The following is a 24,079-nucleotide window of genomic DNA, read 5'->3' on the forward strand; positions in this document are numbered from 1 at the left end:
TCACGCTTGTCTTGAGAACAGTCCAGATTCATGCCACAAACAGCAATAATAGAAGAAAATGATTGAAGGCTTCCCCACTATCTGCCAGGCTCACCGTTTTTAGTGAGCCTTACAAATGTGGCATCAATACTAGTTCTTTTAAAGCCATCAATCTTAGTCACCCAAATCTATCACAGGAAACAAATACCAGAGACGAACCAATCTGCAGAGCAATTGCAGAAAGACAGGCTGTGAGCAAACCCATGCAGAGATTTGCCTCGTCTATGCACTCTCAGACACGTTCTGCAGGCAGAAATCTGCTGGGTTTGCTTTTGCTGTGTTATTCCTCTCTGATTTCACTGCTCGCTTCTGCAAAATCTGCCTCAAACCTCCCCATTTTTCAGTGCTTTCAAAAGTCACCAAACATTGAAGCTCAGTTCGGCTTCTGTGGCAGTTAAATTCAATGGCATTCAAAGGCGTGCACGGAAATGAAATTTCCAGGGAAGAAGCTATACAGGAATTCATAGGTTATAGGAATTTCTTGGGCTTTTTGTTACGTTTCACTGTTGTCAATGTGCTTTGACTCACACTGCTGTAAGCTCTTAAAATTCCCAGGTACTGCTGATTTTGTGGGTGCCTGTTCGCTTAGATCCAAAGCTGACTGCATCCAGGGATGGCTGCAGACATCAGACACAAAACCTTTCAGACAGATCACCTATCCAATGGGCTACTGGCCTCACCTGGAATGCAAGCGGTCAAAACAGCCCATTTTAACACAAACACCCCAAAATAAGACAAGGCCATCTTTACCATTTTTGGACCCAACCCATGCTGAAGCATGGAGCATGTGTGGGCTCCTCAGACTTCAGGCTGCTCCGTGGCTCCTTCTGAGCCCCAGACCAGGCTCCTGCTTGCACATAAACACTGCGAAAAGCAGTAAATCTGATCCTGAGAGTGCGCTGAACTGCACTGAGCATCACTGCAGAGGTCACAACCGAAATGAGGAAGATGGCTTTGTTCATGGCCTTGGGGCACTCCCTGACTTCTGCAAGGAGGTGGAGCAGTAGGAGTCATTTGCAATGGCTGTGATGACCTCTTCTTGACATTAAGTGTGTGCATGTAACCAAAGGCAGGTGGAGGGAAGCATCTATGGCTCTCGTGCCTCATAGCTGCACTGAACTTCAATCTTTGTTCCTTTTTATCACATTAAGGTTCTTCTAAAAAGGCATAAAATAAACAAGTAAGTCATGTTTTCACTCTCCTGTGCACCACTCAGCACCCGTATTTGCCTGCAAGAAAAGCCCCTGAAAGCCACAAGGTTTCATTTTTATTTACCTCTTTTATCTTTGCTTATTTTCTATGAAGGAAAGTAACCCAACCTTGGCTTAGTATAAACCCAGCGAGAAACAAAACCCCTCTTGAATTCCTCTTCATTATAAATGGATTGTCAATGTGTTAAATAAATCAGTGAAAATGGAAATCCAAAAATAAATAGCCATCCTGCTGTTGCTATGACAACTCAAATTTTTTACCTGGCCAGAGATCTTCTGTTTCACAGTTAGTAATCACTGAAAAGGAGGGTCACGTTTTCTGAATCCTGGCACATTTCACCACCTCCCCCCAACAGCAAAAAGGGCTTATTTTTGGTTACTTTTTAGCAAATGAGGGAAGATCAAAGAGAAAAGCTATTTCTCATTCCAGACAGGGGAGATGAGATACACATACCATTTACAACAACGCAGCTTAGAACATCTACTCGGCCCAGAAAGGGCAGAGAGCACAAAACATTACAGTAGGATTTCAAAGGCTTTAATGTGGCCCTGCTATGCAAAAAGCATGGCATGAGTAGAATGAGATTAACAGGGCTTAAAACCATATTTTGGCTCATGCTTTAAGGCAATTTTACTATGGTGAAAAGCAACAACACCTCAATATCAGCAGGAACTTATGCCATCGTTCATGCCAGTGAAATGAGTGTCTAAATGACCCAGCAGTTAAGGCTGCAAAGTCAATACGCTGCTTAGTCCCTAAAATGGAAGAAATCAATCCATTTCTCTCAATGTCCATGGCTAGGGAAGGAGTGAAAAATCAAAGCACTGAAGAATCACAGCCACTGGCTTCTGAGTTCTCTCTGCCATCTGCAATGGGAAGAAACACTCTTGTCCTCTGGGTTGGCAAATAGAAGGAAATTCAGCTGAGAAGAGAGGCAAGAACCACTAAGGAAACCTCGGGTGTCACAGGGCTTTGAGCTGGTATCACCTGGGAATCCCTGGCCAGCCTGGAAAAGTCACATAAAGGTCTTTGATTTCATTTTACCTGCCATAAATAGTCTACTTAGCACCTCCTTGTCTGGAGGCTGGTGGGTGGATTCACTGCTCAACAAGTCGGATCACAGAAGTCTCCTGCCTGGTACACATTTGCAAGCAAGCCTTTCCTGCACCCCAAGAGGTGAGAAAAAAAAGCCAAAAAGCTCTGAAAAGTTCAGAAATTGAAAACGCAGTTAAAAAATCGTAGGTTTTTTGAAAATAATGCCACTTTGGCATGTTTCCATTGGCCAATGCCTTTGGAAAATGTTTACAGTAAGGAGATGAGTTTGCAAAACAACATTGTCTCAACCAAAACATTTCCTTCAGCTTGAAACTGTGTAACTTGGTTCCAACAGTATTTATGATTGGGAGTAGGGAAGAAGCAGCACGGAACCAAAGACTCCATAAACCAGCACTGCCCACAGAAATACCTTCTGCCTTGACCTGCGTTTAATGGAATTGATTCATCCCAGTCAAAATCTAGTCTCATGGCAATAAAATGCTAAACAGTCCCCAAATCAGACACAATGCAGAATCATAGAATAGTTAGGGTTGGAAAGAACCCTAACACCATCCAGTTCCAACCCTGGGGAGTAAATCGATATATTTGCACAGAATCATACACAATATATCTGACCATATTAGGCATATTTGCACATAGTTTCGTTACTAATGTCTGTTCCTACCAGCCCAAGTGTGCATCCAGTTACTCTTCTTTTGTATAGGGATGTAATACACACACACATGCACACACACACCGTGATTGTGCAAGCGCTCTAAACAAATATGGGTGTTCGCATCCTGACTTGCCCGTAAAGCAAAGCAGACTGTTCGAGCAGCAGCCGCTGAAAGCAAGCATTCAATTCTACTCAGAGGCTCGTTTTCCTCTAAATGGGCCTCTCAGCCTCAGTGACAACTCTTCGCTGCCTGAGAAAAAACACTGGAATCAAAAAAAAACAACAAAAAGAACCTATTTTCCAGTGCAAAGTAATCCCTGTTCCATTGCCATGGCACCAGACATCCGTCTCTTTCTTTCATTGACCAGACGAGGTCCTCCTCAGCCCCTAGCTTCTTTTACAGGGGGAAAAAAAAAGGACATTTTTTTGTGTTCATGCGTGTGTGTGTGTGTGCCTGAATTTGTTTCCTTGGTAGGAAAAGGAGTCATTAAAGTATTAGTTTAGGTTGATTGATTCTTCGGGGGCAGAAGAGGGTTCTGGGGCTTTGTAATCGCTGACATGATCTCAAAACAGAGGCTCTTCAACATGATACAATATTGAAAGAACAAAAGGAAGATGCAGCTTGCGCCTCGGAAAGGCAAACAGCACAGTTTACAGGCTGGAAGTCGAATCTTTCCCATAACTTTGTGATTTCTTCGAGGTACAGTGAATGGGAGTGAACTAAAGGAGCAGTACAGTGTAATCCCTTTTTCTTTTCACTTCGAGCCAGTTCATACACAGGGTATGTTTCTGAAATGCCCTCTACCATGGCAGCAGCTGAGAATCTGACCGGGGATTGCAGCAAAATATAGAAAGAGAAGACAAGCAAAAACCAATCAGTTTAAAATGACAAAGGAAAAACTCTCCAAAGACAAAGCAGTGCTAAAATACATACAAATACTGCAGAGATTACCAAAACCACCTTAGCTCTGCCCCCATATTTTCAGATACCCTCCTATCCTCTCCTACTTCCCAAGGCCAAGGAAAGCCAACCCATTACCAGCTTCTTTGGGTGAACAGAGTAGTACAGAAGTGCTGGGTCATGACTCAGCATCTGTTGCTTTCTTTCAGTAGATTATTGTATTGGATAAGATTAAAAGATGTATCTGATTGCATCCCAGTGGCTCGAGGAAGCTGCAATTCACCCTGTAAGTGGGAGATGTTGCAGGTGCTCGGCATGATTCAGCACCTTGGCAGGATCAGGCTCTTTGGCAGCAAGAAAACACAGATGAAACCAGATGTGCTGCGTGTGCTGGCTTTTCTAGATGGGAAAGAGAACCTGCGCTCCCTGATTTTTGTAAGGAAAACCAAAAGAGAGCTTGTTTCTAAGACAGGATACATCTCAGGCTGCAACTTTTGTGGCCCTTTACTAATGAATAATTCTGAATAACCGCCCTGTGCGCCTTCCTTCCCTCAACCAAGCGCCCTGACAAGACAGACGGCTCACAAGTGCCTAACGCCATGGTTCACCTTTTTATTTCATAAGGAATCAATTTGCTGTGGCATCCGCAGGCCAATGCGGGAGGAAGCAGAGAAAGGGAGCAAATGTATATGCAGCGCACACACAGACTGCGCTGCTGAGGGCGCACGCGCCGGCACACACACACCCAGCATCGATTCCCTGTGGCTCCTGCAGTCTGATCAATTCTGCATTCAGCGCAGACCTAGAGTGAATTTATTACTCCTCGGAAACTTTCTAGCAGAAAGGGAGATGGATCCATTATGGCAGAGCCCCGGCTTTGAGTCAGACACATCTCCTGCAGTCCCCCTGCAGTTTTTGACTCATCCCTCTCCCCAGTGCTTCCCCTGAAGGTAAGAGGGCACCTGATTTAAGACCAGCAAGTTCAACAGCAAGGGTCAACGCCAATGTTACTGGAGTTATGGCATTTCCCAGAGGTGCTATTTCGTACGAGAGACCCATTAAACTACACAGATTTCGATATGTAGACTGCAAGACACAGCAAGAGGAAAGGGAGAAGGAAAAACAGGGAGGTGAGGTGACTTAAACACACTAATAGGATCGCCACGAGACGCTCTGAGTCTGACCCATTTGCCAATCTGCAGGCCATAACCAATTCCTTCTACCCAAGAAGACACTTTTCTTGGACCTGTGGGACAAAGTTACCTTGCAATGCTCTGGGAGCTTTGGCATTTGCATCCCTCAGAAATCACCTCCCACTGCAGGAAGGAAAATAGGTCTCCCCCAGTTGACGCGACTGTGAAACTAAATTCTGCATGACACTTCCATGTCTGACAGGAGCAACAGAGAAAGCCAGAAGAAGCCTTCTGTGATAGGGCTCCACTTCAGGGTCAGGATTTCCAGGACTCTAGGAAATAGAGGATATTTTTTACTCGAGGAGAATCTGGGCTCATTTTATATGCAGCACTAGGTTCAACATCCATGTTCAATCTCTTTTGCTGTGTGTAACCAGGTATTACAGTAAATTGAGCCCAGGAGGGATGGAAAAATAGAGAAGGCTGTTCATCTCACTCTGCCTGGAAAGGATGGGCACAGTAAGGGAATGCTACTTCCTTAAGCTGGGGGGAGAATGATATGATCTCTCTTCACTTTTAGTTCTCTCTTTGAATTAAACCCAGTTTGCAATTCAATACTTTCTCTGGAATATTTTCTTGCCTCCTTTAAAATGCCTGGGTAGAGGTTATGAACTCCAATGTGATTACTGCTGCAAAAAGGAAGAGCAAGATGGCAGATGTTAGACAATTAGTCAGGAACATGTTTGTAGCTCAATGACCTTTATGATTAGATGCAGTTTCTGGAAGATGAAGCTTGGATATGGATGTAAAGCCGGCTGCTTTATATCTCTGCTCCGAGCCAAGCAAATCTTGGTACCCAGAAAACTGCTGCTTCCAGTGCAGAAGTTTCAAACCTGATCCCCCATTTCATTTCCTCATCCCACACAGTGATGGATTTGCTCTTTGCTATCATCCATGGCAGACAGACAGTCAATCGTTTCACCTGTTGTCTGCTCATGCCTCACACAACCCCTCCTGAAGGTGCTTCAGATTGGCTCCTAACTGCCTTCAACCCATCATGATTCTTACCTAGACAAATATCATTTAAAGCACTACCAAATCAGAACGGCGGCGTTTCACACCCTGACTTCTCGTAGGCACAAACAATGACACCAGGTGCCAGACAGGGGAGAACAAGTCTTCCCCAGTGTCAGTCCTGCAAGACACACTAAAAATACAGCCCCAAGTAAAGCTGAGCCGCAGCCGGCAGCACACAGGTACAACTGAGCTCCCTTATGCAGAGTGCAAATTAACACCAGCAAATGAGTTACACCGGGGTGAATCCTATAGACAGTGAAATCACATTCTGCCATGTAATTCCATAAAGGTCTTTCACCAGGATAATGAAAATGACACCCCTGCGACCACGTTTGCCAAATCCTATTGTCTGAGCTACTCTGCAGCACTTCCCTCCGTGGCCAATTCCACAGACTACCAGAAGAGGGAGATCACATACAGGACTGACCAAAAGGTGAGTTTTACCACCGGAATCAATTCTCCTTTAACAGATTCTTTTTATTATTAATTTAATTTTGCCCTTTCCCCTTTCCAATTCCCATCGGTGACAAAAAAAAACCAGCAAGGAAAAAATACCCTCCTTTCCGAGAATCCCATGTGAACAAAGCTGCAGTCAGTGAGGTAAGGGGATAACATAGAAATCTGCATAGAAATCTATTGCAGCTTTAGTAGCAAAAGTGTGGATTTTAAGTTAAACTACGCTAAATAGCATAAATATATATATAAGCAAACATTTAAATTCTGAGACAAAGTAATAATGGAACGAAAAGGAATAACAATGGAAAATAAGGGGCTTCTGAGCAGTTTTTATGGACCTCATTCAGGTTCCATACACAAAGTTGCAATGAAGTACTACAATGCCAACACAGCCTGGCTGCAGGAAGGTGGTGCAGAAATCAGATCTATTGACTATCTCGTTCAAGGCAAGCCAGCACACAGAAGGAATTGTCAGACACTTTACGAGTACTACCTGAGGGGGAAAAGAACTCAGTCCCTGGACTGGCCACACAAGCAGTGAAAATCTTAAGGTATACCATCAGAGCTGAAGAGAAACCTTAGAACTCAAGGAGGAACCTTGAACTCCAAAGCCACCAGTAGACAATGAAGAATTTATCAGCATCCCCTGCCCCAGGCTGCAGTCTCATGAGTCATTCTTGGAGTAATGTGTTGGCTAAAATGAGCTCTTATTCCCTTTCGTCTGCCCATCACCTGGCCCTATGCCTATCTCCCTAACTGACATGCCAGGACACAAGCCTGCTTTTCTGAACATCCTGAAATGCTCACTGCAGCAGCGTACCCACAAGGTACTCCAATGCCCTAAAGGCACTCGAAGAACTGCAGTCATATTGACAGGGAGGACTCTCACTTCGGTTTACAGTGATTTATGGTTTTGATTTGAAGAGCAAGATTGCCTAATATAGCAGATGCTGGCATGAGAGAGAAGTGGATCAGGCACTCAAATCCTGTAGGCTGTCACGCAAATCCCTGTCATAGTCTGTAGCATTTTCCCTTCTAGCAGGTTGCTGCAACGCATTGCCACGCAGCAAACGAAGAAAACCTCTTTAGACCTTGTGGGAGAGATTCTCTGCTGATGCAAATCAAACCCAAGGAGGGATGAATGTAGATTTAGTCGAGGTGGGGCTCAGGTGTCGCCCAAAAAAACCTACCAGATGAATGGAATCTATTTTCACCCATTTACTTTCACAGAAGAAAGAAGCCAGAAATAACCCAGCCGGACCCCTGGGGAGAAGGAGGAAAAAAGGCGAAGCAAACCAGGCTCCTTCTGGTGTTCGCAGCAGCCACGGTACAGACTGGGAGGAAGGAGGGGGGCAAGTCTGGCCCAGGAAGGGCTGGGCCTGGGGACCCCAGGCTGAAGGGGCACACCGGTGAACAATCGGATGAGCAATCTTTGTCAGGAACAAAAGACATCTGCTGAGTAAAACAGGAATTGACTCGGAACAAGGACAAAGCCAGACAGTATCACATGACGCGCCAGTCTGTTCCAGCAAGATGCCAGGGTCAACGGCAACTAATGCACCCAATAAGTCAAGAGGAATCAATAATGCTAAACAACCTGGTGTCTTCTATATGAAGCAAATCAGTGCAAATGCAGTTAAAACTGCACACTGCAGACTGAAATCTGATTGAAGCCCATCATGTGACACATCAGCATTGGCAGTCTGAGGTTCCCACAGCTGCGGTAAAATGTCTTTTCAAGCTTGATACATGCATAAGGCAGGTTTGAATATGGATGTTTGTTATCCATCTTTATATAGAGACCTAAAATGGGAGGAGAGCAAGGAGACTGGATTTTTAGGAGCACATACATATTGCCCACGCAAAGAGGCTGTTTAATAACAAACCCCACTTCTAAACCACCCCTTCACCATCAAAGTATAAGCTTCTAAATGCTGTCTGTGCATTATTTGTATGCGTATACTTACACATACAAGAAATACATGCCTACCCACATCACCCATCAATAACCAGCCAATGATACAGAGGTTGCAAGCAGAAATGACTGTGCCATGAGGAAGGTCTGAGCCTGAAATATGGAAGGCTCCTCGTCTGAGTCCCTGAAATGCCATCATGCTCTGTTTAACTTCGGGTCAGGTCACTTAGCCCCTCTGTGCCTCAGTTTCCCATTTGTAAGACAGGACACCACCACTGCATCCCACCTTTGGGATGCTATGAGGAGAATACATTAGTAAAATAGGGCACACCCTGATATTGCAGTAATATAGGCCAGGTAAGAACCTATATTTACGTGAGAAGAATTACCATATGGTTTAACCCAATTATTAACAAACCCTCTACTCAAAGTTAACTACAATTCAAGAAAGTATTAAACTCGTATCAGCATTTCAACAGGTCCTTGTCTCTTTGCATGGCATACTTAGCGCAGATGATTTAGCATCATCATTACACAAAATGATTCTGAATTGGCAGGTGATATCCTAACTATTGTCCTCAAAGATAACATTAAGAACAAATATCCCCTCCTTACTTTGGATTACACCTCTTAGGGAAGCAAGCTCAGCTCCTCACTGAGTAACTTGTCTGGCCACCTGTAATTCATCACGATGACTCCGTCATTGTGTATTGATAAAAATGAACATTAGTTTTCCCTTCATAAATCTCATAAAGCTGTGGAAAGATTACAAAGTATGTTTCACACTTTGGATGTGTTCTTTAAACTTCATTCTCCTTCTTAAACTACTTGCTCCACTTGAGGAAGCTGGCAAAGAATACATTTAAAAGCTTTCATTGTCATTTTAATACCTCTTCTTTTATCAGTAAAGCCTGCTATGTTCATCCTTCTGTTCATGTTCAACCATTCCATCCACCTTGGCAGTTCCTGGAAGTACAATGTGAAACCTCAATCCAAAACACACGAATGACTTCTAATCATTTCAAACCCAGGACTACAGGAAAGGGAGGCGATGCAGAGGGAAGCACTACTCAGCAATCCACATCTAAGAAAGCAAGTGAATAGAAGTGATCTGAATTAAAGAGTAACAAAATAGCATCACAGCACATGTTACCACTTTCCCTGGCTTCTCCCTCTCAACCATCTAAATGGCTCATTTAACCTGCTCCTAAGTGCCTCTGTGGAGGAAAATGCAAATTTTCATGCAAGTAAAAATGAGTCATCACTTAAGCAGGAGGGTTTTAACCCAAGTCAGCAAATAAGTTGAAAGTGAAATCGGTAACTTAGATAAGCCGCAAAGCCACGAGCAAAGATAAGTATACATCAAAGGCATGGAAAACACACATTAAATATGTTAGCGAGTGCCAGAAAGTCATGCCTTGGCCTGAATGAGTCTACAGTTCAACAGAGAGGCCTCCTACCGTCACAGCAGCCAAATACAGAAAGGTAGATTTCTGCAACCTGCAGCACAAAGCCTCCTGTGGGAGAACAGCATGATTCTGACGGAGTATTGCTGTCAGGAGAGGACAAGGCAGGAAGCTTTGGCATTTCCCCCGTACGATTTCCCATTCCCCCATCAGCTCCACTCTCAAATATCACAAAGCATGGCTGGCCATGGTCACTCAAACACATTTTTCTACCCCATGAGCAACATAAGTTCAGGTAGAGAAAGGCAGGCAAATGCTTCTTTACACTCCAGACACAATAAGGAACAAAACACCACACAGGGGCTTTTACAGAGCAGGAGAAGACAAGGAATTAGGAAAGCTAATACCAAAGAGGCCCCAACACTACTTTGAGCTCTGTAAAGCAGCTGGAGAAGCGTTTCAGGATGAACAGGACTAAGCACAGATATTGTTATTATTTATTATATAACATCTCATATTGCTGCATTTCCAATTCACCCACAACCACCTCCTGGAGCACTTACACTGTTCTTCTGTTGCCCTAGTTCTCCAGCTTTCTTCTAGCTAGGTAAATATAGAGGCCCCATCTCTGAAGCAGCTGAGTACCTATTATATCCTGCTGTTTCTCCCTCGCACTTATCCTATTATGCTATTACAGCTGGTGCAGGGTTGTGTGTTTTCTATTTTGTGACATAATATTGTGGGCCCAATTCCACCATCTCTGATACACCCGCACACAGGAGTGCTGGTAAGAGCACTTCATGTGGCAGGAGTCAGGGCTACAAATGGTTGGATGCTATCACCCAGCAGGAACCAGGATCTGATCATTCCCACAGATACTGTTATGCCTTCCATTTATATATAAATTACCATTGTATATACAAAGACAGTACTGACCTAAAATAACAGCCATAGCAAATGCAGCCACTCAATATGTGCAAATAGAGACAACTTGGATGCATATCAGAATGAATAACCTCTCTCTCTCTGCCTTTTAGGCAGAGGGAAACATCTTTTCAGGACTTTTGGTCTTCTCAGCTCCTTCCACCTTCTGCAGCTGAAGGTACCTGAGCAGTGATCAACAAGATGGAAAGTGAGCAGTGCCAGTGATATATGGGTCTTTCCCTTTTGCTAGACTCTTTGTGCGGGGGAATTTTTGTGTCCTTAATATCTCCACTGATACTTCTGTTCTTGGTACAAAGTCACAGTGACCTTTTGGGATGCTTTGCAGTGGTCACTGCATGAGGCAGCAGTTCATTGTGCCGTTTGGAGACAGTATCCTTGAGGGTTTTGAGCCTACACACACTGGGCACCTGAGGCCAGGCTAAATTTCAGCCTACTGCCAGCTCAGTACACTGTGGATGCAGAAGAGCTGATTAGGAGGAGCTCCAAGACAGATTAAAAAGCATTGAAACGAGATGGGATTTAGCAATTCAGAGTTCTCCACTAAAATAGCAATACTGTTTTCAAGCCCAAACTGGTGTCTACTTGACGTCTGCTCATGCAGAACAAAATACTAACTCTGCAGTACATTGAACACCTGGAAGTAGCAGCTACACCACCAAACAGGGGAAAGCCAAAGAAGGTTGGATACCTGCGAGCATAGGTAGCACATGCAACAGCACAGGAGGACTGAGCAGAGACACAGGATTTCATGACAGCAAAGACTTCAGACCTTCATCTCTGCCTGAACAAATATAGCACAGGCAATGAGTGTGACCTGCAAAATAATCACACAGTCCCTGTGACCCATTCCATATGTATCTAAGGCTTATTATTTCTATTACTACACATGCAGAAGGTGCCACGCACAACTGGGTCATTTACAGCGCTCAGTATCAATAAAGAAGAAAAAACTCTGAAAGCTATGGGAATTAATTGCCTTGAATTAATACCATCTTCTAAGCTGAAACATATGTTAAGAACAGAGTAGCTTCCTAAATCTCTTTCCCAAATTATGGCTTTCAGGGATTTGCCTGTGGCCCCAGAGAAAAGCCACTGCAGTGTTACCACACCCAGAGCTTCAGTTCTGAGCCCTGGCAACAAGAGCAAAGGTCCTGGGCTAAGACTGACATCATGGTCAAGGAATAATGAGCACATTTCTATCCTGTTTCAAACTATCAAATGATTTCATAACTATTGATTCGTTACAGCCTTTTGTCAAAATCTTTGGTTTTTTTAATAAGGACTATAATGAGAATGAAAGTTATATTATAAATATTATGTTGTACCCGTATCTTCTATTATGGTCATAGCTGAACAGCTTATCTGAAAAAAAGAAGAGAGATGCAAGGTGATGAAGACCAAAATCTGCTTTTGAGTTCCTTCTCCTTCTCTGACTTTTAAAACAGGTTGCTCTAATCTGTCTCCAGTGCCACTGAAATAGGGAAATAAATCAATGAGGCTAATTCTTAATACTGAAGAATATGGAAGCTATTGAGCCAAAGAGGACCAGAAGAGCATTAGAAGAAACTGAAAGGGAAGGAGGGACATTTCAGTACTCAAGGGCTTTCGCTCAAATCAGCCCCATCCCTGAGCTCAGAAGATTATCTACACTGAGATCATTCTGTAAACTAAGTAAAATGATAAGAAAGTCCTCCATGATTTCAGTTAAGTGCTAAGTGAATTAACCACCATCTGTCTGGACCAGACTAACTCAGGGAACAAGCTGAGGTATTCCTGTGTCTCTTCCTGTGAATGCTTCTGCAGACTAAATTGAAATGTGGCTCAACTCTCTAGGAAAACTCAATAGGAAATGAATGCTGTTGACTTGACAATGACTTTCCTGGCATAGCTGAAATAGGCTCACTGAATAACAGTGATGCAAAATGCAGTATCAGTTTACTGAGAAGTATTCCAAGGAGTCCAGTGTGTTCTAAAATAACAAGATTATCATAGGGAGCTCACTCTGGCCTACTGTACCATTTGGTGGCTGATTTCAGCCAGCTGCTTCTTCTTCAGAGGGGTGAAAACCCCACTCTAAATAAGTAGATAGAGGATAATCCATGTATTGGGAAGAGTTTGATGCAAAATCCATTGGAGCTACCTGAGAGACTTCTACCAGCTTGCTGGATGCTGAATCATCATCCATGAAGTTAAACCCTTCTCAGCTAAGACCCTTAAGAGAGAAATAGTTTTCTTAGTAAAGATTGCCTGGATTTGATTGACATAAATGATGTTTCTTTTATGAGTGTTCTTTTATTCAGAACAGTCCTATTGGCAGCAGTGACACATATGCAAAGTAGAGTCATTCCCCTCAATAACCTCAGGCACCAGACAGTCAGCTGTGTTCAGCTGATTTCAACCATAAGATCGTGGGTGAGCATCCAGCCCAACACTCTTACGGTGTAATGCTGCTGAGCTTTTGCCACGGACTATGCCATCCAACTGCAACATCACAGCTTAACAACTTGTACCTTACAGAGATCCTGACATAAATTTCACATTCTTCTGGTTTGCACTTCTTGCAAGTGTCAGCCTATCTTTTACTAAAGCCAAAATCAGTTCCCAGCAAACACACCAAGCTTTGGACTTCACTGAAATCCATCCAGGAGACATCAAGAACAGATTCATAACTTACAGTAATTTCCTAACTTGAGCATCTTGTGTTTTATTCAACATGTAAACTGAAGAGCAAAATCTGCACTGCATTTTAGCTGAAGGCCTCAGTAATAGGACAATGAAGAATGCATTTATAGAAGTGTTTGCTGTAGGAGCAGAGACTTTAAACCTACTTAGGCAAATGCCAGCTTGCACAATGATCCTGTCTCTTGAGCTCTTTCTCCATTTTCAAATTCCCCACAACCTTTGTGGGGGCTGTGTGTCACTCTGATCCACTTTCCATAATATCATACATTCCTTTGCAACCGCTCTTATATTCTTGTTTTATAGCCTGCAGTGGAGAATCCCACTGAATTGAAATGATGTTACAATGAGAAACAAAGCATCGAGAGACGAGAATTAGGATTATTGTTTCTATTTCTCTTGTAATAAAACCAGTTAACATCGTAATCAATGCCCATCTTTATGGAGGATTAGTTCATGAAGACATCTAAAGTCACCTCTTCTCTTGTAGTCAGCCTATAATTGTCACAGAAACGAAATTACATTAATAGTTCATAAGCTTTTTATCTACAAATGTGCAGCCTCAGGCTTTTTAGCTTGCAAGTTACCTAGTCCAGCTAACTTGGCACTGCACAGAGGACCTCCAGAGTTAAGGCAATAATCCTTTACAGTCTGAGCCGTGGAATCAAAGTCTAAGAGCCAAGACAGACTCAGTTCCTCTGGGATATGGGCACTCAAGGGTTGCAAAATGCATACTGACCAACAGACTTTTCTCTGATCAGTAGAGATTGGCATGGAAAACTCTGTTGAGCTTCCACTAATTATGACGGTAACAGTGCTGGCAAGAACACGCAAGGAATTATAACTTGACCTAGAGTTAGGAGACTTCGAGTAAGTCTCCATTAGCAACTCTGCGTCACGTACCTGAGATAACTGAGATAACTATGCCTACATACCTCAGCACTGTTCCAGGGAAAGAGATCAGCTCAGGACCTAAAAAGTACAATACCACATTAACCTGGCACAATTAGCCCCTGCGTTAGCCAGGCTGGTCTTGCTCTGAGCATCTGAACTAACCTGTCTGCAGTTAGTCCTCCCTGTGTTACAGATACCCACAGAGTGGAATAGCCAGCTGGTGAGTTCAGGGGCCAGATCCAGTTCAAGAGGCAGAAAATGTGGTCCCTGGGGAGGAGGACTGGCTGATCAACAGGCCAGACAAACTCCTATTTCTGTGCGCCTGCTTAAGTGCGCGAAAGGGCAAGGCACAGGTCAGCAGCACTTATTAAGCTGCCAGTAAACCAGGACACACATCAGACGCATACCAGTGGGTTACACAAACACGTGTTTGCAGAACTTGGCTCACATGGAGTTTCAGTGACTTCACATGAGCACAGTCACACGTGTGCAGAAGTATCCGTAGGATTATGGACTCATTATGTGCCTAGCCAGCCCCCATATGATCTGTACATTAAGGGAAAGATTAGCATTTGATGTCTGTTTCAGATCGTGAGCAGCCCTGCTGCAATTAATCACAGCTTGGCTGATAAAGCATACTGCACCGAAATGACAACACGCATTCTGGGAAACTAGCACTGTCATCTTTAGCCACAACAAGTTTATTTTAAACCTCAGAACAATGAAGGTTTGTCACCGAGCCCCTTGTCTGATCTACTCTTCCGAACGCAGCTTTCTAAACAAGTAAGAAGCAGATGGCCCAAAAGATCATTCACCAAGGTTTAGTTTTCTCTTCTGGACAGAAGCTTCCAAAACAGGGATGTGCGTCCTCAGAAGCCAAATATTGTCTTAATGACTGAAACTATCAGGTCAATAAATGGAACACAAACATTAAGGAACACCCATTTACCAGCACTCAAAGAAGAGGAATATGTTACATGGTGTGCTACATTGCTGTATGTAATTGCTGAGCACTCACAACATGATTTTATTAACTGCTGAAGTAAACTGGATTAATTACTGCCTTTAAACTAATGCTGGCATTTCTTCAGTCGTCTCTCTCCCCATTTAATTCTTCCTTTTACAGCATTTTGCCCACTTTACCTACAATAGTTAAGTCCATCCTGGAACATACACAAAGCTATGTAACCATCTTATATGAAATGACACATAACTATGTGTGTTTTCCCTAACTTTTTACAAACTTAAGCAAAACTGAACTCCTCCTCCTTTCCTTGCAAGCAGAGAGTAAAGTCTCTCCCAGGATTTAGTTCACTAACCTATTATGGTTTCTGAAAGAAAAAGGTACTCCTAAAAGAGTCCTGATCAGCTTTTGCTTTAAATTCAGGTCTTAGTTTTTATCATGGGCTGGTACCAAATCCACTGCTAAAACCTGCAAAACTATAAGGGCAGCTATTACAGTGAAGAAATGTCCCATCATCTAGACCTATTTCCATAAGTGGCTAAAATAGATCATGCAAGGGAAACACTGGGCAAGCTTCTTCCTGAAGGAACAATGAATCTACAGCTTATCCCACTGGATTTTGGCTTGACTTCAACCTCAGCCTCCCACAGCAGAGCCCACAATAGTATCAGCTGGTTGTCCATCTACTGCATCCATCAACCTGGAGCCTAATGAACAGTCGACTCCACAACAGTTCAGCCTCAGGTGCAGCTACAGTTGTGGGTATTAGCCTGGATCACTTACTCATACCAGAAAGATGAGGCTGCTTCTACACTACATTAGACTGGCACTATATTCTAATTCAGTGCTCACAGGTGAAACCTGTCTGCTTCTTTAACAGGTCCTGTGTCAGAAATCTGCTCCTTCCACTGTCCTGAATTCATCGGTTTGGATGTTCGTGATTTTTGAGCATCAGGCTACCTACATTAACCAAATCATAGGATAATTCTGGCTGGAAGGGACCTCCTATTCAACACATCAGCTCTGAGATCAAGCCAAGTTACTCAGGGCTTAGCCCTGTTTCTCAACCACACTGTTGCTTTCAGCAAGACATAATCTTACACTAGCAACCATCACCACTGTTTGATTTCCATCACCCACTGTGTGTTGCTGAATCTTAATGCCAACCAGGCAGTTTCCTGAGCTGCAGCTTGTACCTGAATTAATATTTAGGGTTGTTTTGCCACTTCTATTATTTATACAGAATTCAGAATGTATAACAAGAATAAATGAAATCACTTGACATGATGTCCTAACTCAAGCAGTTTAGCAGCTTATTTCACAACAAAACAAGCAAAATGAGGATGGTAAATAAATGAGGGAAAGAACCATGGTTACAGTGAAAATCTCACACAGCTTAGATATGTGCCTGCTGCCTAGCTCATCTATCTACAGCCTTGACAAATACGCTGATATGTTCAAAGAATAAATCATTTCAATGTGGTCAATACTGAAGAAACTTTAGGAGGGATTTGCATGTTGAAAAGGTGATGACTTGGCAAAGACTGGAAGGATTTTTTGTGCACAGGCAGGAATAAGACCCAGAGATGAGTATCAAAGTAGGTATTACGGAGGGAGATGTAACCAGAAGCAGTCTGAGGTAAATTCTGTAGGAAGAACACGACTTGCAACTGGTTTATTGCTGAGATCAGCATTTAAACCTAACGTTGGCGCATTCTTTAGGCACTTCAGACCAAATCACACCCACATACAGTGACCTCTCAGCTGCTTATACCCTCTTGTTACAAAAGCATATTACATAGTCTCCTCATCTCATTCCCTTATTGTTTCACCAACACAGGATGAAGCTGGGCAGGACAATGAAAATCTGTGAAGGACAGGAAAACTATTAGCAGTGCAGAGCTTGACTTTTGCTTTGATAAAAGCTTGAACAGGCCCCTGAACCCTACACAAATGACTGCACATTCTGCAGCAATTGGAAAAAGAGACCGGGACCTACAAGGTGACAAGTTCCTTCCATTAGACTTCAGTCCCTTCTCAAGCCACAGGGAGAAGAAGTTGAAAACCCAAAGGAACAAGAGGCAGGTGGAAACGCAAGCTGTATATTGCCCCTTTTCAACCTCTAACTCACACCCAGGTTAAGTCCTTCATCATAGTCAAAGTCAAGGTAAAGAAACAAACCAATGTCCACAATTTTCGGCATGTGCACGGTATTCCCATTGACAAAAGTATTCACGTCGGTAAAAGTGGGAATTCCACATACAGGTTGGAGAAACCAGTTGGGTAGATTTTCAGCTTCTAAATAAAACTGAAGTTATACCGCTTATAATTGTCCTACCAAAATCACTTTGTGGCAAAGTAATATCCTGCAAAGCTGAAATTATGTTCTGAAATCTGAATTAAGGGTGATGTTTCAGCACATGAAGCACTGCTGACACAACATCAAAATATAGAAATTGCCCTGAGTTAGACAGAAAGGAAGAGTTATTAAAAGATTCTCTGCTCTTTCTTGCCAATATTGTCACATGAAAGTTTTCTGTTGTGCTAACATCCCAATGGCATTCAAAGTTCTGGTTTTGCTAAACTATGTCACATGTTTTGAATCAGGAAGAATGAAATCTGCTAGCACAAAACTGTCTTAACCTCAGGGAAGACCAGACCAAGCAAGACAGAGTCCCTGCCAGTTTTACACAAGAACTTCAATCTGCCTCACATCCTGCACTGGAAGCAGATCTCCAACTGCTGTTGAGCACTTCATCAGATAAGCGTCTGTCCCCTTACACTCTCTGTATTCAGAATCTTTTCAACAGACATAGTTAACCACACATTTGCACTGATTTACTGAAAACCGACATGATCTTACCCATTAGTAGAGTAATTGCCTGGCTAGTCTTTCACTCCACACTTCTCTCCCAGCTTCCTATGGCTAAATGAGTCCCTCCAAACAGGCTTTTCCCAGTGGAAGACAATGTGTTCTTCTGTGTCTTATTTCAGATGCCTTCACTTTTAACAGGGCTGTAACCATCCTGTTTTCTACCTGTTAAGCTGAAACCACTTTGCCCCTATTCAGTGATACCTAATTCTATAAACAAGTATACAGAAAACAGAGACAATCCCCAGGGAAGATGCTGCCCATAACATGCAAAGCCTACCTGGACACAGAAATCATTGCAATGGCTTGGTTCTGTTGGTTTGTAACACTCAGAAGGCCAGTAAATGCAGTGGATTACCTAATCAGTGATTTATAGCGATATTGCTCTACCTATGTGCACCTCAGGTCATAACAGGATATGGATTTGTAATTAATAAAATGGTAATCATCCAATGGCTCATCTTTTCCTGATTCACTTGGGATATCTCTTCTTGCATTTTATATAAACCTGTCAGATTCATAAGCCTGTAAAGTCACATAAACCAGAGGCAAGGTGTGAAAGAACACATTGGTTTACAAGAACCTGCCCTCTGATTCATTACAAAACTTTACTGACACTATCTATGTAAGAAGCAAGCACTTCTAAGGACTCACCAGTGAACCTCCAAGCAGGGGAAAACAATACTTGCCTGAACCTCAATGCAGGATGGAGTCTCTGAAGAAGAGGCAGTAGGTGAGATCCTCTTCTTGTGTCTTGGGTAGGTCTTTCATGGAGGCTTCCGTCCCTGACTCTTACCTTCAGAAGAATCCAGATGATCTTTTCTCTTTCTGAGAGCAATTCCCACTGAAGTCATCAAGTTAATCCTATAAGAGGGGAGAAAAAAAGAGATAAATTTATTCCTATGTAGAGCAGGAACATAAGGGTTGAGCTTCACTGAAATCCCACAGGGAAAAGTTAAATAGGTGCCTGGCTCTTGAGCTGACACCACACACACACAGCATTTCAACCTCAGATCACAGAATGGATCTCGCAGGAGGGGGAAAGCCTTTTTATTTTCAAACATTAAAAGCGACATGAGCACAAGTTGTGTTGATAAGTAAGGAGATAAAATCCATTCAAAACAATTAAACACACAGCAAAGTTTTCCCTTCTCTGCCTGAAACACTCCTCTCTCAATCCCAAGGCTGTAACAGCTCCCCAGTCAATCCCCCTGAATCGCTCTTTCTGCAGCAAAATACATCTGTGGGGACAAACGTTCCTGCCTTTGCTCTGAGTAAACTTCTTTTTCCTCCCAGGTAGACCTAACGTCTCAGCCACCAGATTCCCTCTGACACTGTGGAATGTCCAGACATGCCAAATTCCACCCCAGCTCTTTGGAGAGGATAGTATTTCCCTAACCCAGACCTACCTAAAGAAAGCACATGAAGTTATTCAAATATTTATCCCTAGATTCTGGGAGGTCAGACTGATATCACTTCTACAGGCGTGAGTCTGGAGCAACGACTGAAACTCAGGATTTACACCCGTGTGTTTGCAATCAGCATGAAGTCACTCAGTGGGCATCTCTCACCAGAAGTGTAAAATGAGGGCTTTGCATGCATAAAGCACTGCAAGATAAGCCCACAGTCTCAAAAAGCAAAGAAATGAGCCAGGCCTGATTCTGACGCTGCATCAGTATTCAGCAGTGGTTTCAGTGGGACAGCTCGGTATTTACACTGGAGTAAGGAAAATCAGGATTAGGCACCATCTGTCTCGGAGAGTCAAGCGACCAGAATTGCTCTACACATTAGAATCCTCTTCCCCATTTCTTTAATCTCTTACACATTCCAGGTTTTCCATTCAGCTTCAGTGACAAAAGATTTTACAAAATGACAGTCCAGATTGAGAGCACAGAAATGACAACCTCTGACAAAAGAGATACCAAACTTTTATCAACGATAAGTGTTCCTTCCACACAGACACTGGTCTGCAATGGCAAATATAAGGCAGATGTCGAATGGAAATTAAACATTGTGCTCCCAGGGTGGCCTCGGCTGCATTCAGTTTGATTTAAAACAAGGCCAGAGTTCTTTCATCATTTCTTCAAAGTTTCAATTTTAAAGATATTCCAAACAGACACATACTTGACCTAGAACTTGGCAATGCAAGACAATATATATGTGTAAAAAAAGCCTGATACGGATAATAAAAGGCAAAGAAAGTTGCCTGTAAGATGGACTAAGAGAATTTGTTCATCAAATCACTTCTATTTCAGTGTTCTGAGAGTTAAAAGTGAATTCAGGTGAAATATCTTTATCCATTTCTTTCAAAGTAAATTCACAGCAAACACTTATAATCTGGGCGACTCGGACAACTAGATATCCTTAAACACAAGCAGAACAGTAGCCTAACTATTCGTTGGTTTAAGAAGTATTTCACTGCTAGCTTCTTTGAGACTTAACCCATATTTACATCTGTGAAAGCACTCTGCCTGTTATTATTAGAGATGATAAAATAGCACTAGACATTTGCAATGACTTAGATATTCAGACTCAAGAAGCACACATTTGAACAGTCTGTAGTGCCTTCTTTTTATAATTCCTGATAATGCAATAACTCAGTGAAAATGAAGTAACAATAGGCTTTTAAAAATGAAATTCCAAAGCTGCTAAATATACTGTGCAGTTAAAGTAAGTATAAATTTAAGGGTTGAAAAGATGCTCCTATTTAACAAAAGCAACTAAAAGCATAAACCGAATTACATTTGCTTCCCTTTAAATTTGACAGATATTCTAAGACCAAAAAACCCTGAAAGTGAAATTACTCCATTATTTACGACTTGAATATGTAACTATGTTTGTACTCTTCTTGGAAGCCATACCTTAGGAATCATTTCTTTCTCTAGACAATTTAATATCAAATGCAGTAAAACAAAAAACTTCTGAGGCCATGACTTTGTAACCTCCCTGAAGTTTTGAACACGGGAAAAGCTGGCCTGTTCGCACAAGACAATCAAACACATACCTAAGCATCAAGTCATGTCCTGTATATCTATTTCTCCCCCCATGAAAGGAAGAAAATTGTGACAAGATTTTACTTTTAGATGACCTGACACCAGCACTTCCTGGCACGAGCAGGACGGTCATTCCCCCCTTCATTTCCCAGTCCAAGATTCAATCATCTGAAACACAAACCTCATTCTGCACTGAGAGATTTTCGAAGAAACCCAAGTTGCAAACAGTCTCTCTGGCCTTTTTAAAAATCATTTTCGATTGCTTTAAAACAGAAAATACAGATGGATGGATGAATGAATTGACAGCTCGAGAAATGCTTTCAGTCATGCTTCCTCCCCCCGACATCCCCCCCCCCACCCCACCTTAAAATTGAAAAGCATCAGTATCCAAATAGCAACAGGAAATTTTTACCTTGTGGCTAAATAGCTCACTGTTCACTTTGCAGCTGCCTCTATTTTTTGCTGGGCAAAAACACCAATACAAAAGTCTTTCCTAAGAAACCAAGCTTTTGACATAAGGGCAGCGACAAACGCAAACCTACAAAGAATTTTTTCCCCCCGTCCCGTCGTTATAATTCCTAATTTTGTGGGATGTATTGCTGGGCTGTTTATCATAACAGTGTGCAATAAAAAGGACGACTAACTCTTGCAATTTTCTCCCTACTCCTCCCCTTGACAGGGGCCACTGATAGGGAAAGAGCCTCGGAAAAGCAGAGCAGTGAAAGGCTAAGAAACAATAGGCAACCATGGCTTTGACAATGCAGCCCTGAACCCTTTTTGCTCCCGCTGTGACACTTGCATTCAAGAGCAAGGGCGGCTGCCATCATAAGAATGGACAATGGCATGAGGAATACAAGGGAGAGGGGGGATAAAAAAAAAAGGAAAGAAGGAAATCAGATGAATTCAGAGCTAAGATGGCAGAGCTCTCACCTTTTCCGCTTTTTTCGAGTAATCTGGATGGAGACGTCCCGCAGAGAAGAGATAAAAAGGGTGTGCTGAACTGTTGGATGGTTCTGAAGACTTCTGCATTTGCAAACGCATTTTAGAACTATTTGTAGGGGTATATATGCTGCATGCCATCTCTCTGTCTCTGTCTCTCTCTCTCTCTCTGTGTCTCTCTCTCTTCTGTTTTATGTCCTGCTATCTCCATCACACACCTCTAATAGTATGAAGACTTTCTGCCCATGTAAGTAAGTGAGAGTGTGTGTTCCTTAATGTTTGAATCAAGACACACGTCTGCATGCATTTCTAATCTAAGGAGCCTATAGCAGTTACTACAACTATCAATTAGTCAGCAATAGCTTGAGATCCCCATGTGTCTGGGTGAACAAAGGTGAGAAACACATGCAAATAGTACTACAGCACCTGGGTCACGTACAGTAACTTATCTCGCAACAAATAATTGCATCTGTTTCTGCCTTTTCGGTGCTTCTTGCTCATTGTTATGTAAAGTTACAGGTTATTAATGTGAATAGTAACACAATTAGACATGGCATTGTATATTTTCATTTGAACACCACAATAAAAGGAAATTAAGCTTAACTAGATAGAAATAAATGGTGACTTAAAGGCTTTAAAATAAAAGCACTGTAGCAGTGCTTCCATTTTTTTGATCAATTGTTCCTGAGTTAAAGATGCAAATGATGTAGATGTATTTGGTCATTTCATATATATTAGATAAGAAACTGATTATTCCAGAGCAGACAGAGTGGATGCCTAATTTCCTGAAGTTAAGTCCATAAAGAGGGTAAGCTCATTCTGTTCCTATTTGTTTTAATTAAGCGACTGTTACTTATAAGATCATTTTAAGGGTGTATTTGCAGATGGTTTAGACTTAAACCAAACAATTAAGAAACAAGATACGGTACCTTTTACTCCCTCCTTTTTATTAACCTCAGAAAAATAAGCCTTTAAAAACTGTCAGAATCAAAATGAACCAGAAAGACAAAAAAGTGCCCTGAACAAAATCGGGAACAATAAAAAGAAATAAGCTCCAAAATCCAGCTCCACCCTGACTCCACCACAAGCAAAGACAGAGCTAGGCTGCTATCCATGAGCAGAGAGCATTTCAAAGGTGACAACACGGTCTATGGACAATGTTATTTGCACAGATTTGAGGAGAGCGACCACGGCTCCGAACTGCGATTCAATTCTGAGGAATTATACCCCCTGTTTCCAAGTGCAGGGAACGCCAAAAATCAAACAGTTTGACAGAAAGAGTTTGGAGCTGAGAAGCAAGCAGTTTTCCCTCACGTACAATATGCTCAGAGTCCTGCTGCATAACCCTCTATCGTTAGCTCCCTTTCTACTTATATCAGCTTCCATGGGAGGCTAATTAGTGACACCAAAGGAAAAACATTCTTCCCAATATTGGGCTCCAAGAACCTGTCAAGTTTATTTAGCTTTAGACAGCATAAAGAGGAAAATAAAACATCTTACATTTAATACAACAGAAACACCTCCTTAAAGAATCGCTCCCCAGCTCCCTCACCTTTTAAGAACAGGCTAGTGGCTAGAAGATTACAGCCAGCCACTGCGAGCAACAGAGAAGGTGCTCACAACGAAGCCAGATTAAAGCAAAGCTGCAGCAAAACAACGTCTTAGCCCACAGAAGCCCTGAGTGCAAGCGTCCCAGAGCTGACTGTACACCGTAACATAAAGCAGTAACGGGCTTGAAAAGAAGCGGCGCTCAATGGGTGTTGTGCTGACCCGCCATGCAGTTTCATTGCAAAACTTAGCTGTTGGGAATTGCAGGCGCTATGGAGACGGAAGATTTCCAATATGCCAAGCGCTGAGTTTATCGTAGGCTCTTTGCTCTCTCAAAGACAGACACCGCATAGAGGACTAGCACAACACGGAGAGCAGGGGCCGGCTTTGCAGCT

The 24,079-nt window shown here is 42.6% G+C and overlaps 1 long non-coding RNA gene across 2 annotated transcripts in view; it reads right to left on the minus strand.

Annotated features, from left to right (window-relative positions):
- The window catches only part of LOC136023118 (uncharacterized), a 91,106-nt gene that overhangs the window by 5,526 nt on the left and 61,501 nt on the right, over positions 1–24,079 (minus strand). For both annotated transcript variants that reach the window (XR_010616476.1, XR_010616475.1), the window contains one exon: positions 18,894–19,068. This is a non-coding gene — a long non-coding RNA (uncharacterized LOC136023118). The remainder of the gene's footprint in view (positions 1–18,893; positions 19,069–24,079) is intronic.

Source organism: Lathamus discolor, chromosome 17 (genome assembly GCF_037157495.1).
Source record: "Lathamus discolor isolate bLatDis1 chromosome 17, bLatDis1.hap1, whole genome shotgun sequence".
Lineage (NCBI taxonomy): Eukaryota > Metazoa > Chordata > Aves > Psittaciformes > Psittacidae > Lathamus > Lathamus discolor.